Genomic DNA, 14,011 nt, shown 5'->3' on the forward strand with positions numbered 1-14,011 from the left:
GTGTCCTATAAATTGCCAGGGATGAAAGGGAGCAAAAGTCACATTAAGCACCTTCTCTAAGTATTCAGTTATATTACATTAGGACCCATCAACATGTTTATCTTGGACCATGATGCAGTACTTTAGGTATGTGGCTGATGGAAGAATCTTAGACTGAGGTTAAACAAAAGAGAACAGAGACAAAGAAAAAAAAAGTTGTGAAAGTATCAGGAGGCAGAGAAATGAGACAGCAGTAACAGAATCAGAGAAAGCACACTGACGTTTATTCAGATCAGATTTTCCAAAGGTACTAAGTACATTCTTTCAACCATCTGATCCGAGTAGTGCTTATGTTCAAGAAGGCATTAGACTTGGCAATACTTGATGTAATATTTTTGCTTTAATAATTTTTCTAATGTTAAGGAAAAAAACCAAAATAGATTGTAAGAATTCTAAATGCCAAGTTTATCTGACACAAGAATGCATTATACCTGTTATTTATTAGGACACTGAGGAGAAACACGGCTATGCACTGACCAGAGAGAAATAGAAAACTACTTCATGTCGAGGGCATTGAAATGCTGATTAGTGGACAGTTAACTAGTCTTCTTAATTTCTTTAAATGAATGATCATTTATACCAATACAAGTTCATCACTTTTTTCCCTGCCGAGACAAAAAACTTTGAGACCTGCTAAATTTTAAAGGTTAGAAGTAACACATTTGTTCCTAAGGGAAAGGACAGCCAAGATTATGTTGACTTACTGGTCTTTCACATTTCCAGTTCTGAAACAGACATGCCCATGCTTCCCTACAAGAACTTGTTCAGGAGCCCCTTTTCAACTGGGATTCTATTTTGCACAGAGGAAGAATGCAGTGTCTTAGTTTATACTTTGGATTGTTTGATGAATTATGCTATTACTAGACTATTCCTCAGAAGTGACCTTTTGGAGAGTTCACAAGCTGATACAAAAGAAAACCTCCAAACAATCTATATTCTTACCCTAGCTTATACCTTACGACAGAAAACCAAAAACATACCAATTTTAACTATTTCATTTGGTCAATGATTTTTTCCTCTAATATATGTTGTTTCTGATGGAATTTAGGAAGTTACGAAAATTCAACTTAGAATAATGTGAATTTTTGTTTAATTAATTCTTCCAGAAAAGAATAGTTACTATTCATGTAGATCAGTCAATTATATTTACCGCAAGGTCTTTATGGTGGGTAATTATTCATTTAAATTTCAATCAGAAAAAAAACCCAGTAGAGTAACTGGTAATATAAACTCTCATAGAGTGAAAAATAAAGAACACAGGAAAAAACCTGGAAAAGTTTGTTTCATGTTGTGCACATTTTTTTTAAATCAGCTACCAATCTATTTTGTTTGTATCCTGAAATTCTACACAATGAGTTGATGTTTATATATTTAAAATTTGATTATAACAAAAAGCAGGAAGGCCAGAACTCCAGAAATATTTGCTGCAAATGTTTGGTCAGAAATGCTAATCCCCGTAAAATTCAGGAACATAACAAAAGGCAAGAAAGAGTTCTCTCCAACTCCAAGCTTACAGAAACTCATTTGAAGGAGACTGCATTTGCTGTGGAAGGGAACACAACACAAGGAAAACACACACATCAGCTCCATGGAGAATGGAGCTGGCGCTGCAAACTGACGACTCCAAATTCTTTTCTCCCTCTTCTTCCCGCATCTGTTTTGGCTGGCATCTGACACAAGAAATCCAACTGATGTCACCTGCCCAATCCAGCATTGCTGTAACTCGCTGCTCAAGACAAAAACAAATCTGAAAAGCAGGCAGACAGCTCAGCAATTTGGGGACAGGAGAGGTAGTTTATGTGGAACTGCTGCCCGAAACAGCGCAGCATAAACTCGCCAGTGAACGTTCTCTCCATCCGCAATTGCTGCTCTGTCACCTCGCAGATCCCCAGCTCCTGCTCTTTAGTGAACAGTATCAGGGCAGCGTGCGGTGGGGTCATAGAACAAATAAATCACTAACAAATGCTGATAGTAACAGATGTTTAAAAAAAGAAAAATCAAATATTTAAGTCATGCACAGGGAACAGGTCACACGCAAGCTCCCAGAGACTGTGTGTTTTGCAAAGAGTACTCATAGACTTGGGATTTCCTATAGGAAAGGAAGGCATTCTCCTGCATAACGCTTTCAGAGACATACCTTTTTGCATACCCCCCAGTTAGAAAGTTTAACCGCCTTCCTTGTTTCCATGTGCTCTTAGCTTTATAATAGAGGAACTGTTTAAGGTAAGATTATACTCCGTAACTCCAAATAAGTAATAAATTAGACGTGTATTGTAATAACACCCAGTTTTTAGTATCAGGAAAAATTACACAGGTTTGATAAATTTCAAAGATATCAGGTCCTCCTGTGGGATAAAGATACATCTATTTAATGGAAAATCAAAATATTTTACATTTTTACATACAGATACACTCTGCAACCTTGGGCAGTTAGTTAACTGCACCAAATTCACAGTATTTACAAGTCTATATAGGGAGAGCAACCAAATTCTTTACAGAAATCCTTCTCTACCCTGTTTTTTTAAATTTCTCCTAAGTTAACAGAAAACTAAATATCAAAAAACCAGCACAACGCAAAACTAATTCCCTAAGATAAAACCACCACAAAGTTTACTGTGGGGATGGCAACAGTAAGACAGTTTTATTTTCAGTTCTCTTACTAAATATAAAGCAGGTAAGGTTTGCTTTCATATAAGATGTTCGCATCAGGGTGGATGTTGCAAGGCCAAAAAGATATCAAAAAATGGTGACGTCAGACAAAACCAAATCTATTAAGACCAGTTTCCCACATCTAAACGGTTACTGTAAGGTCTTCCCATACTTGGGCTATTGTATCATTACCCACAAAGCCCACATCTGCAAAGAACAAAAAATTCTATTTCACTTGCTCAGTTAAGATCAAACATTTTAATACAGTAAATTAATACCATGTAGTAGATCTCAAATAATGTCACCACAAATTAATTGATTTCTGAAAACCCCTTGGGTTTTGGCTTTAAGCACCAAACTGTAGCTGCTTTTTTTGCATTTCATACTTCATGTATTACTAAAAACTTTCAGAAGTTGCTAGTATACAGCCTCACTTCAAAGAAATGGTAATCGTTTGAAAATGGAAATATAGTTTATTTCATTATGAAATTTTTATTCCCAAAATTGACTCACAAAAGCTTATTTAGGCCCTGGATTACATCCAAACTGATAATTAATTATGTTTTAAACTCTACTTCCATTATAATTCCTAATATTCCTCATTTTACTTGTTCTTTTTTAGTGCTGTACATGTGACTGCACACAACTGACTGGAGAGCACAAAGGGCAGCAACATCAGAAACAAGGAGACTGACTATTCAATGGACATACGTTAAGAGATGAAAGTAATCACAGAGTTGGTGTCAGATTTGTTTTCTAAAATTCAGAATCAGAAGATTAGTCTTAAAATAAAATGTCTATCTTTGAGGTGCTTACTGAACCATAATGCCATAATACCCTTCATCCCGGGATCAGGAGAAAATCTTCAACATATTTCTGAATGCAAATCAATAAATCAAGCAAATATAAGTACATTAATATCTCACTGTCAAACGGCAAAGTCTGCCTTTTCAAAGGTGTATCAGCCTGAGTAACACCAGGAAAATGCAGATAGATTTGCATGTCTCCTTCAAAACAGTTTTTCTTCCCTGATGGTTGCTATGCAAATAGAAGCAACCTTTTACTGAGAGTAGATTGTCCTTTTAGATGAACAACCATCTTCAGCACATTTCCTTCACTCGGTAGCATTCATTTACTGAATCCTTCCCACAGTGAAGTATGTTCAGAGAAAGCTCAATTTACAGTTCAGAGTGGTTTTGTTTTGTTTCTTTTTTCCCCAGAGCTGAATAACACTTTATCTAGAGTAGGAGACAAAGCAGACAATCTGCAGTGCGTTGCCAATATATGAACAAACCAAAATAATTTTTTACTTTAAAATATGTGAGAATTTAAAATTCTTCCAATGACGCAGAAAGATTGATAATCGCAGAAGTTGACAGACAATCTTGAGGACTGCAGGACCTGTTACCACTTTTGAAGATGTTAGAAATTTCTGCATGCTCATCTGTCAATAGAGAGCAGACTGAAATATGTAGTGAATTGAGACCTACAGACTTGTCGCTGAGCAAATTCTGCAGTGTAGTTGTGCTGACTGGCAAGCTTTCCCAGTGGCAACCAAATAATACTGTGCTTTTGAAGGTGTATTGTTTCAGCAAAGCTTGTATCTGTCCCAAATTGTCCGCCTCCCCTCATCCTGTTTAAAAGGATTATTTGTTTGCTGCTATGTCTCGAACGGGACTTTGCCTGGAATTGCTGCATTGCGATTACAGTTTAGGATTTTGTCCCACACTCTAGCAGATACATGTTTACACAGAGTAACATTTAAGTGTGGACCATACCTATAGTGAAAATTACCTCTGAGTAGCCAGTTTGAGCAGCTTCCATTTACCTTAGAAGAGCTATTAAGCTGAAGCCTTTGGAATTACTATGGCTAAATGTAAGAACAGAGCAGTAAAAGGAAGTTCATGAGTACAGCTTCAATCATACTGAAGTCAACAGCAGAATTCCTAACAACTTCAGATCGGTCAAGATTTAGCCACATACCTTCAAATCATACAAACCAGCTAAAATCTTATATTGCTGCCTGAACCTTCAACCCACGTGACAAACACAAGTGAGTTAAACCTCGCAGAAGATCAGGCACAGACACCTTTGCTATCTTCACTGAACATTTTAGTTTACAGCGGTTATGATTAGTTCTTTACAGTAAGCAATTCCTACCCCTCTTTTTCACCCAGCTAGGTTCTCATTTATATTTGGTAGGTTTTATCTCAGCCTGCAGGGAACAGAAGCCTGTTCCTCTCTCTCACTCCACAGCGCGGCCGAGAGTCACATGGCAGCGCAAAGTGCTCCCGACATCAGAAAGATGTTTCGCAAGACTGGAAGTGAATCGGGAAAGCCGATAATGTCACAAGTACTGTAAACTATGTAAATAAATAAAATCTTTCAGAGCTACTCTGTAGCTTGATTAGTGTGCCTTGCAGAGCATCTCTTGCAATCCTATACCTTAAAATGTAAAATATTACAAAAAACCCTTCCTGAATCTGTCTAGGGCTAGAAACCCATATTATGGATTACTTAATTCCAAAAAGCTGAATATGAGTAAACACACTGCTACATAACTGCAAGCTGCATCACCAAATATACCTCAATCATTTCCCAACAAGTATAGTTCACTTGTGTTTATAATAATTCAGTGTGCTGGCAAGCACTCTCCGATAGAGTTTCTAAAAATAATGAAGCGTTAGTAATACAGCAAGTACAGCAGCCTCCACTTTCAAATCTTTGGAGCGAGCACACAAGACTGTGTGTGTGTGTAAGTTGAGGGAGATTCTGCTCAACTTTTCAACAACAAAGTTTAGTTCCACTTTCACAGAATTTGAAGCAAATAAATGTCTTGTGGTAATATGATTCTGTGAATGTAAAACCATGCTTGAAGCAGATTTCAAATAACTAAATGGTTAGAGTATTTGTAATTCAAAGTCTTTACCACACTAAGTACTAAAAGATAAATGTATTACTGCTAAAATGAAAAAAACTTAAATTAGAGGAGTTTTTCACTATCCAGGATATGTGCAAAATGTAACGGATATAATTCTTAGCTTTGATAACAACGCTTTAAATTTTATTTAGCAACATGAAAATATTTTAAATAACCATGATTTAACATAATCCCTCAAATAATATTGCTATTCCCCCATCTTGATATGCTGTGTTTTTTATGTACAGGACGTGGAGTAGAAATAATTTTAAAAGCAGAAAAACTTAAAAAAAAAAAATTATGTAAACAGTTTTAAACACTCACTTGAGGCAAAACTTAGGGTATAACTTTCTCAAGAAGGATTATTATCAGCCTCTGTCTTGTTTGAAAGGATTTTCACTGTTTGATGAATACCTTCCTTTTTAATTTTAAAGTAGCTTGCTTTCAATAATAAAAGCATTTCAAATACCATACTCCAGAGTTTTATGCGTGTCCAGCAATCTGTTGAATACTAAAGTTAATGCTGAATAAGTAGGCTCCTGTTGCCTTATTTATTACAAAGAGTGATTGTATATTATTCTTTGCCATTTAAAAAAAAAAAACTCTTTACATAGTAGGATTAAGAATGTAAGACTTCAACAAGTACCTGAAAAGAAGGCCAGTCAGACCATAGAAATTTGTATCTGAATCTCTCTTTTACTGAAGATAAAAATCCCACCTTATGACAAAGTTTATATTCTCTTATTCTTTTCTAGAATACATAAAATACAGCCTGGAAATGCTAGTCACCCAGGAGGTTATTCTTTTCAACCTAGGATGAAAGGGAAAATGAAGCTTTCTCCCAAACCAACTGAAAAACTCCGAATTTACACCACAGTATACAGCGCAGTATGTATTTTATTTGCACAACTCATCTAATCAGAAGCAAATTTTCTTTTGACTTTCACTTCCAACACAGTGTACCCCCCTCGCCCCCACGGCTTGAGGAGTCAGCACATGACAGACCCGGAAACCAGAATGGTATTTTGGTAATGATAATGCCTTTAACTCTAGAATTAGCTTTTCCCACATATGTAAGACACAGCCCAGCATTTTGCTAGGTTCATAATATCAGAGGACTTAAACAGAGCAAGGATGAGTTTTTTCCTTTTTATTTATTAATCCTCTTTGGAGACAGAAACCTGCATGGTCATACTGCTGATTTTATTAATGTATTTTTCTGTATATAATTGCTGACTTTTGGAAGCTACCAATGCCATCCTGTTAGATGAAAAAACAGATAAAAGCAACAGATTTTAGATTAACGTATGCAGTAACACATTTTACAATGAGATTTGATCTGGAAACTAAGTAAACAGGATAGATTTGGATTTAGAGTAGCTTTTTGAACTAGAACTGTCATAAAACATGCACATTCCTAAATTCTTCATTATTTGACAGCTTTTCTCAAATAGGAAAACAGCTAAATAGTACAAAAAGCAATCAAGCCTCTGTATTTGGTTTATTATCTGTAGTTTTCTGTGGCTAGATCTATACCAGAGCTGCTCTGGCTGGCACCTTCAGTGTTAAGACTGTGTCAGCACTTCCATTATAAATTGAGGGCCTTATAAACTCAGCTTTAAAGAGATCACTGTGTACTGAAACTCAGCATACAATTTTTCCATGCAGGAGCAAATAGTTTATTACTGCTATTTAAAAAAGTTATGTTATTTCCAGCTCTTCTGCTCCAAGTTTTATTCTGGTTTCTTTACAGAGACATACCAAAAGATACAGCTTTCAGGGAGAAAAACACCTAACAATGAAGTCTAATAAAATCCAGAATCGTTTCCCAGGGAACTCTGAGAATGTGTAGGGATAGGGTCAAGACAGCACTGCCAATTCTTGACTCTCTGAAAACTTGACAAAAAATTACATATGGATTTCTTCATTCTGCAAGCTAATTTACACTACTTGCAATGTGCTATTTGTCCTCCACTCAGAAAAAAGGAAAGAACAAAAATCAGTCTGCTTCTTGGTACTTCCCGTCTTGTAAAACTAGCTTCTGCTCTGCACATGTTTGAACACGATAGTCTGCCCCTTCCAGGACAGGAAGATCTTTTAAGAATAGATATGCAAGCTGATGGAAAGGCTAATTAAGAAAGGGGCCAGGTGATTTCTGGGCAGGGGATGAGGGGGTTGGGGATTACTCATGAAGTAAGGCAGGCTGTAACCTGTGGCAGATCTCTGAACAAAAAAGGATGAGAGGAATGGTAATCTCTAGGCACAGTCTTCTGTGGTCAGGGAGATACCTTTATTTCACTGCAACCTAGAGGTAGGTTTGTTGAGGAGAGAGAGGAAGGAAGAACTGATCTTGTCCTTGACAGAAAACCTAAAAGGCTCAAGGGATGGAATTCACCACCTCTACCTGCAGATGTCAACAAAGTCCTTATCTGCACAAAACAGAGGCTTTCCAGATAGTCATCTGCACTCCTTGTATAGCAAGTGGAGAGACAGGAAATTCATAGCACTATTCATTTGAGCTATTTTAAACATCCAGCTAAGGGCAACATGAATTATGTTCTAGAAATGCCTATTAGAGTCCAGACAGCAATCCCTGAAGTAGGTCTCCAAACTTAGACATGTGCAATATAAAAGATAAAATCATTGTGTAGCATTAGTCCTGTGTAGCACTGGAAGAGAAAGCAGCCTTTTAAAGGTGCAGAACACTTTCCACACTGTTTGGCTACTAATGCCCGTGTGCAGGTGAGCCGTACTGTCTCAGCTGTCCTTAAAGAGACGCGGGGAAAAAATACTTGCTTCTGACATAGCTTTTGCCTGTTTTAGAAGACCTCTAAATTTTCAAGAATATGCTTCTGGTGTAATGAAAGCTAACAAATAAGCTGTTAACAATTTGACTTTTCTTGTTTTGTACCATTTAGAATGCTGTACCGCACTCAGTAGTTGCTTCTGAAATGGAAGATGCAGAAACAGTTCGGCATAGCTCAGCTATAAGCATCACACACGGAACACCAGAAGTGTGAATGCAGCCAATTATTAACTTTCTGCACAGGTAATTGCCACTATGTTTGCATGGATGGATGAACAGACAGAAGGAAAGTCTCTAATGCCAAGTGCGTTTTCACTCCATGTTAGATCTTAATGGAGTGACTTAATGGTTCTAATATACTTCATTATCCACATGAAAACAGGATAGGCAGATAAACAGTTATATATATATATACACACATTCCTTAGGAACAGGATTTGTCCCATTTTTGTCTATTTATTCTTTGGAGTTCTTGGACATTTAGACTTGGTTCAGAGATTATAAGAGAAGTAATTAAACTTTTTTTCCAATTCAAAAGCACCACGATTTCCCATACCAACTCAAGTCCTAAGAAGGTATCAGTGTGGGGGCTAGTTAAAGATGATGAATGATGTTAAATTAAGTGTTGAATACTGTGTCAAGGACAGGCTGGTGAATGACCAAAGAAGTGGGCAAGAAGAGCAACACTAGAAGAGAAAATTAAGATCTCTCTCTGTGGACTGCATTAACTAACCTGAAACAAATAAACTCTTGCAATGGTTACTTGAACGGGGGGTGGGGGTGGGGGGGTGGATGGACGACGGACAGATGACCCCTTTTCATTTTATTTCATCTTTAAAGATTTCCATCAGTTTTTCTTGTGCTGATAAGCAATACATAAACCGTTTGGTGTCTCAAGAAAGAGACTTTCAGACTTTGCCATAGTTTACACTGAAACATTGAAGGATTTATTTTTCTTTTTTTTTTTTAATCAAATGGATCAGTTTATGTACAAAAGTAAAAAAACCAGAAAATTCAATCCAGAATTGAATTTCATACTAACCAAAATATGTCTCTTATTTTGCAAATCACACTGGTAACAATACAGAACAATGTTACTCCTCCACTGCCCTTTTTAATTGTCATACAGTGGTATGTGCCTTATAAATTAAGGCTTAGCACAGGTCAAGTACAGACAATTGCTACTTGTTCATTAGAGCTACGTCAGGTCACAGAATGGAATTGCTAGTTAAGAAATTCTGCTTTTCCAACCCACTGGATCCAAGACAGACTAGAAATTTGAAACAAATGGGTACGGAAAGTAAATACTATGGTAGAAACATGGCCTAAAGATGTGGCCAATGCAAGCTCCTCTACAAATTCATCATCTTCAAAGGATTACAAACAATTACATTTATTTCACTTTCTTTTGCTTCTTGCAGTGAAGGCTTAGCTAGTTGATGGTGATTCAGATGTTTCTTGCTTGAATATCACTGTGCACAGAAAATTATCTCCAGTAAGACAACAGTGATCCACAATGCTGAGAGTGGTAACTCAAGAGGCAATAATACATAGAAATATAAAGAAGATGTCTGCTTTAGTGCTATTATGCCACTTGCTATTGAAAACGATATAATTTGTGAGACTGTCTACAGAATAAATATTCAACCTAAAAAAAGCACAATGTTGGTCATCTCTTAACTAGTCTTTAGTTTTTATTCAAATGTATTATATTTCTTCCAATGTGTAAAATTGAATAAAAATGTATTTCTCTCGTTTGATTCTCCCGCCATAAAAAAACACATCCCAAGACTTCCATATTATAGACTATCAATGTCTTGGAGCATGGTGTGTCCAGAGCTTTTGACCAAAAATAGGATAATAGTAAACACCAATCTATAAGGCAAGTTATAATGGGCATTTTTTCCCTTTTATTTGATAATATATGATATAGTATGTCATGATCACATCCCTTTTCTGACAAATTACTGTTAATATATACAGCTGATGGGTCAGCTATATATACTTTTCTGCATGGAAAATTTGTATGCATTTCTGAACATAAGTTCCTATATATCCGATACTAATTCACAATCCAACTAAAGTAGAAATATTGTAGTAGGGTTTCACTGTGTAAAGAAGGTCCATAGAAGTGTTGAATTCTTCAGATACACATTTCTGATCCTAGATAGAGCAGAAATGCTCATCTTTTATGTACATGATTTAACATTACATACTATTTTAATAACACTGTTGAACACTAGAAAATTTTCACCAGGAGTTCCTCTAAATCAATCATCAATCTCATTGACCTGCTTTCTCTTAGGTCAAACCCACAAATAAATAATCCCCAATATGATTAAACAGATTTGACTTATAGCGGGATATAAAAGAGGATGGTTCAAGGTTTTAAACTTGCCTAGTAGTAGCAATTTTCTGAGTGGACTGCTATCTATTCTTGGCAAAGTTTTGCCCTCATAGAAATCTATTCCAAATCAAAGGAAGTCACTAAGGTAAGAAGGGGTTACCAGCAACCTTTTTACGCTGAAGAGGTATCACTGAAACTAAGAAAACTTGCGAGTGGAACAAAAGAACTAAGCGAAGCATTCATCCCCTCTAGAAAAAATAAACTATCAAAATCCATTGTACTACATGTCATAATATAATAATGCATTAAAATACATTATTATATGATTCTGAATAAGAGTTTTTTCCTCATCTGCATTGCAGTCATGTAATTGTCAGTTGCTAATTACTAATTTTGTAGAAGGACTGTAGCAAACAACTCTGCCTTTCCCATACACAGCTTTATTAACAGTAGTTGGCTCTGCTCTAGGTGATGATAATTATTCCTGATCAAACACAAACCTCACCACTGACACATCTGAAATCCACTGCCTCAATGATAGGCAGAGGTCTCCCATGAAAGCATTTCCATTAAAACAATGGAACTGGTATCCCTTTCCCCACCAAAATTCAGGGTATCAACAGAAGCATGAAGTTTTGAATGACCTATGACAAAGGGCAGAATAAGGCAGGGAAGTGGATGTTACAGCCTTTAGGAGAGGCAACAGCAGAGCAGCAGCAGTTCCAGCTCCTTAATTCCATTGAGTTCCACATTCTCCAGGTCAATTTTTTAACCACTTCCCAGAGTGGCTGGCATATGAAAGCCATCACATGCATTGCACGTGTTCACCCAACCCTGTTCCACTTTCATATAAAGGAAATTTTGCCAAAGACAGTGTCTCAGCTGGAGTTTAGGCAATCAATCACTGGTTTGCCACACAGCACCAGCCTGAATGAGGCACATGTCTTAGGTGCCCAGCAGGCCCTTCGTTACTGCTGAACTGCGTTTAACCCAGCTTGCTCTTTTTGGTTTACATGCCCCAATCCCAGCTGATATCTTAGGAGCATAAGTAGATTCTCTGTACTTTCAAAACAATATTTATTCTAAAATTATTTCTAAGAAGGGAAAATAAAAGCTGAGTTGTGAGAAATGCAGACTTGCAGAGTTGAGAGTTGCCATTTCTGTTTGTTAACTAAATATAATTCAATACTACTACTACAACATTTTGTTAGGGCACTTTGTATTTTTATCACAACAAAGATGCCTTTGTCAGGTCTCTAAAACAGTTGTCCAATACATGAGATATTTGAAGTGTTTCCCACAAATACAGCTATGCACTCACAGACCCCAAATTTTAAACAATGTGAGTATTTGTTATATGCCACAGTATATATACACATTTGGCAGTAGCCTATTGCATTACATATAAAATATCATAGTAGTCAAAAGAATTTGTAACAAGGCTTCCAAATAAAATTTTTCACAATTGGACATAAGCTCATACTTTACCTACTATTTTATAATGACTTATAATGAAATACATCCTGCTTGCCCAAAAATGCTTCTGTCTAAAACAGAAGATATTTGAAAGGTCATAAACACTTGGTAGCAGTAGGACTGCAGACGCCCGCTTGAATGTTTTCACTCAAGATAAATAAGGCTGTAGCAGCTGCTGCTTGCAGCCCCAGGCCCATGCCCTATATCAATCAAATACACACAAACTTGTTTAACTGGAAGAGTCTAGATTTTTTTTTTTTATGCTAACAACTATAAAACATGGCAGCTTTTCCCCTCAGCTTAATAGAACAAATATTTCAGGCACACCCTTACTTAGCATCATAGGTCCTCCAAACAAACTTCTGTGGGATAGATTAAAAATGACACCTTACTAAAGAATGTCTTATGTGTAGACAAAATAAAGCAAAACTTTCACCAAAATGCTTTCATTCCCCACACTTCCTATGGCATCTTGCCTAGCCAATCACCTCTACCCACAATATTTCTGGGCTTACTACAAATATGAGAAAACGCCACAAAAAAGTTTTAAGTTTCAATTAATTCTTTATTTTTGAAACTTTTTGCACTAAAGAATGCAAGTACCATTTGGACTGAGTGCCTCTGTGACTGCCATGCTTCATGGCTGACTAAATTGATTTCACATGGTAGCTAAACCTAAGAGCACAAAGGAACAAATTTCATAATTGTCTTCTGGAAACACTGAAGTATGACTTTGGTATGTGAATCATTACTACAGTGAAGATCAAAGAAGTGACTCTGGGGGGTAGATCCTTTAGGAAAATGAGAACTACTGCAGAGACACTGGGGCACATCTCTCTACAAGTCGCACAAATCTGTAAACCTTTGATGCTTTTGTACTAGGTTTGACATACTATAGCTACTTATATAATTGGTTATGGTGGTTCTCCATGAACAGCTATTATTGGAAAGGAACAAGGGATAATCAATAGGAAAGGGAAAATCAGACATATTTTTGCCCCCCACTTCATTTTTAGTATGAGATTTAGATTCATTTTAGTATGAGAACACTTAACATACTGTACTGCATACATGAAAGTCAAATGAAGAAGAAAATCAGCAAAGTTTATGCATTCCAAATTTTCCTGCTGAAATGTTCTCAGGCTGGCAGGAAAGATACTACACACTACTTAACAAAATTGCTAGCTTACAGAGACTGAAACGAAACCTGTACTGGCGAGGGATTTATTTTTTTTTATTTTACTTTTTTAAAATAAAAGCTTAGGGATACTTCCTGATTTTCTACTCTCAGTGTCTGCTGAAGAGCTAAGAAGAAGGTTAATACTGGAATAACTTGGAGTCTATTAGCTTTTTCATAGGAAAGCTGCAGAGTCATCATATGGCCTTGCTGCAGCGAGCACCTGTCCTGTGCTACATTTCACTGAACGAAAGCACAGGAGAATGGGAACACACAAGCAATGAAGACCAAAATCTCTTCTAGTGAATCTGTTTTCACAGCTGGAGACAGAGTGCTTACTATTCTATATACAGCATCACTGAGCTTAGGAACTCAAGTGGGCAGTGTTAAATTGCACAGTAAAGCAATTTAAGCAAATGACTAATCTAAACCCGTAAGTTTCATTCCTCCTTTGGCCTTTTTAAAAGTGGCTTAAAAACATGAAACATCAATCCTCTCCCATTATAACAAAGAAAAACCAGAAGATGAAAAAATTCATCTTAAAGCAAAATCAAGGCAAATACAAACAAGACAGTTTACTAAGTTGTGCCAAGCTAC

At 36.6% G+C, this 14,011-nt stretch overlaps 1 protein-coding gene across 11 annotated transcripts in view; it reads right to left on the bottom strand.

Annotated features, from left to right (window-relative positions):
* Positions 1-14,011, bottom strand: part of LOC143172316 (E3 ubiquitin-protein ligase NEDD4-like) — a 207,690-nt gene that overhangs the window by 90,855 nt on the left and 102,824 nt on the right. The gene's annotated exons all lie outside the window — the stretch shown is intronic.

This window comes from Aptenodytes patagonicus, chromosome Z (assembly GCF_965638725.1).
Source record: "Aptenodytes patagonicus chromosome Z, bAptPat1.pri.cur, whole genome shotgun sequence".
NCBI classification, from domain to species: Eukaryota; Metazoa; Chordata; class Aves; order Sphenisciformes; family Spheniscidae; genus Aptenodytes; species Aptenodytes patagonicus.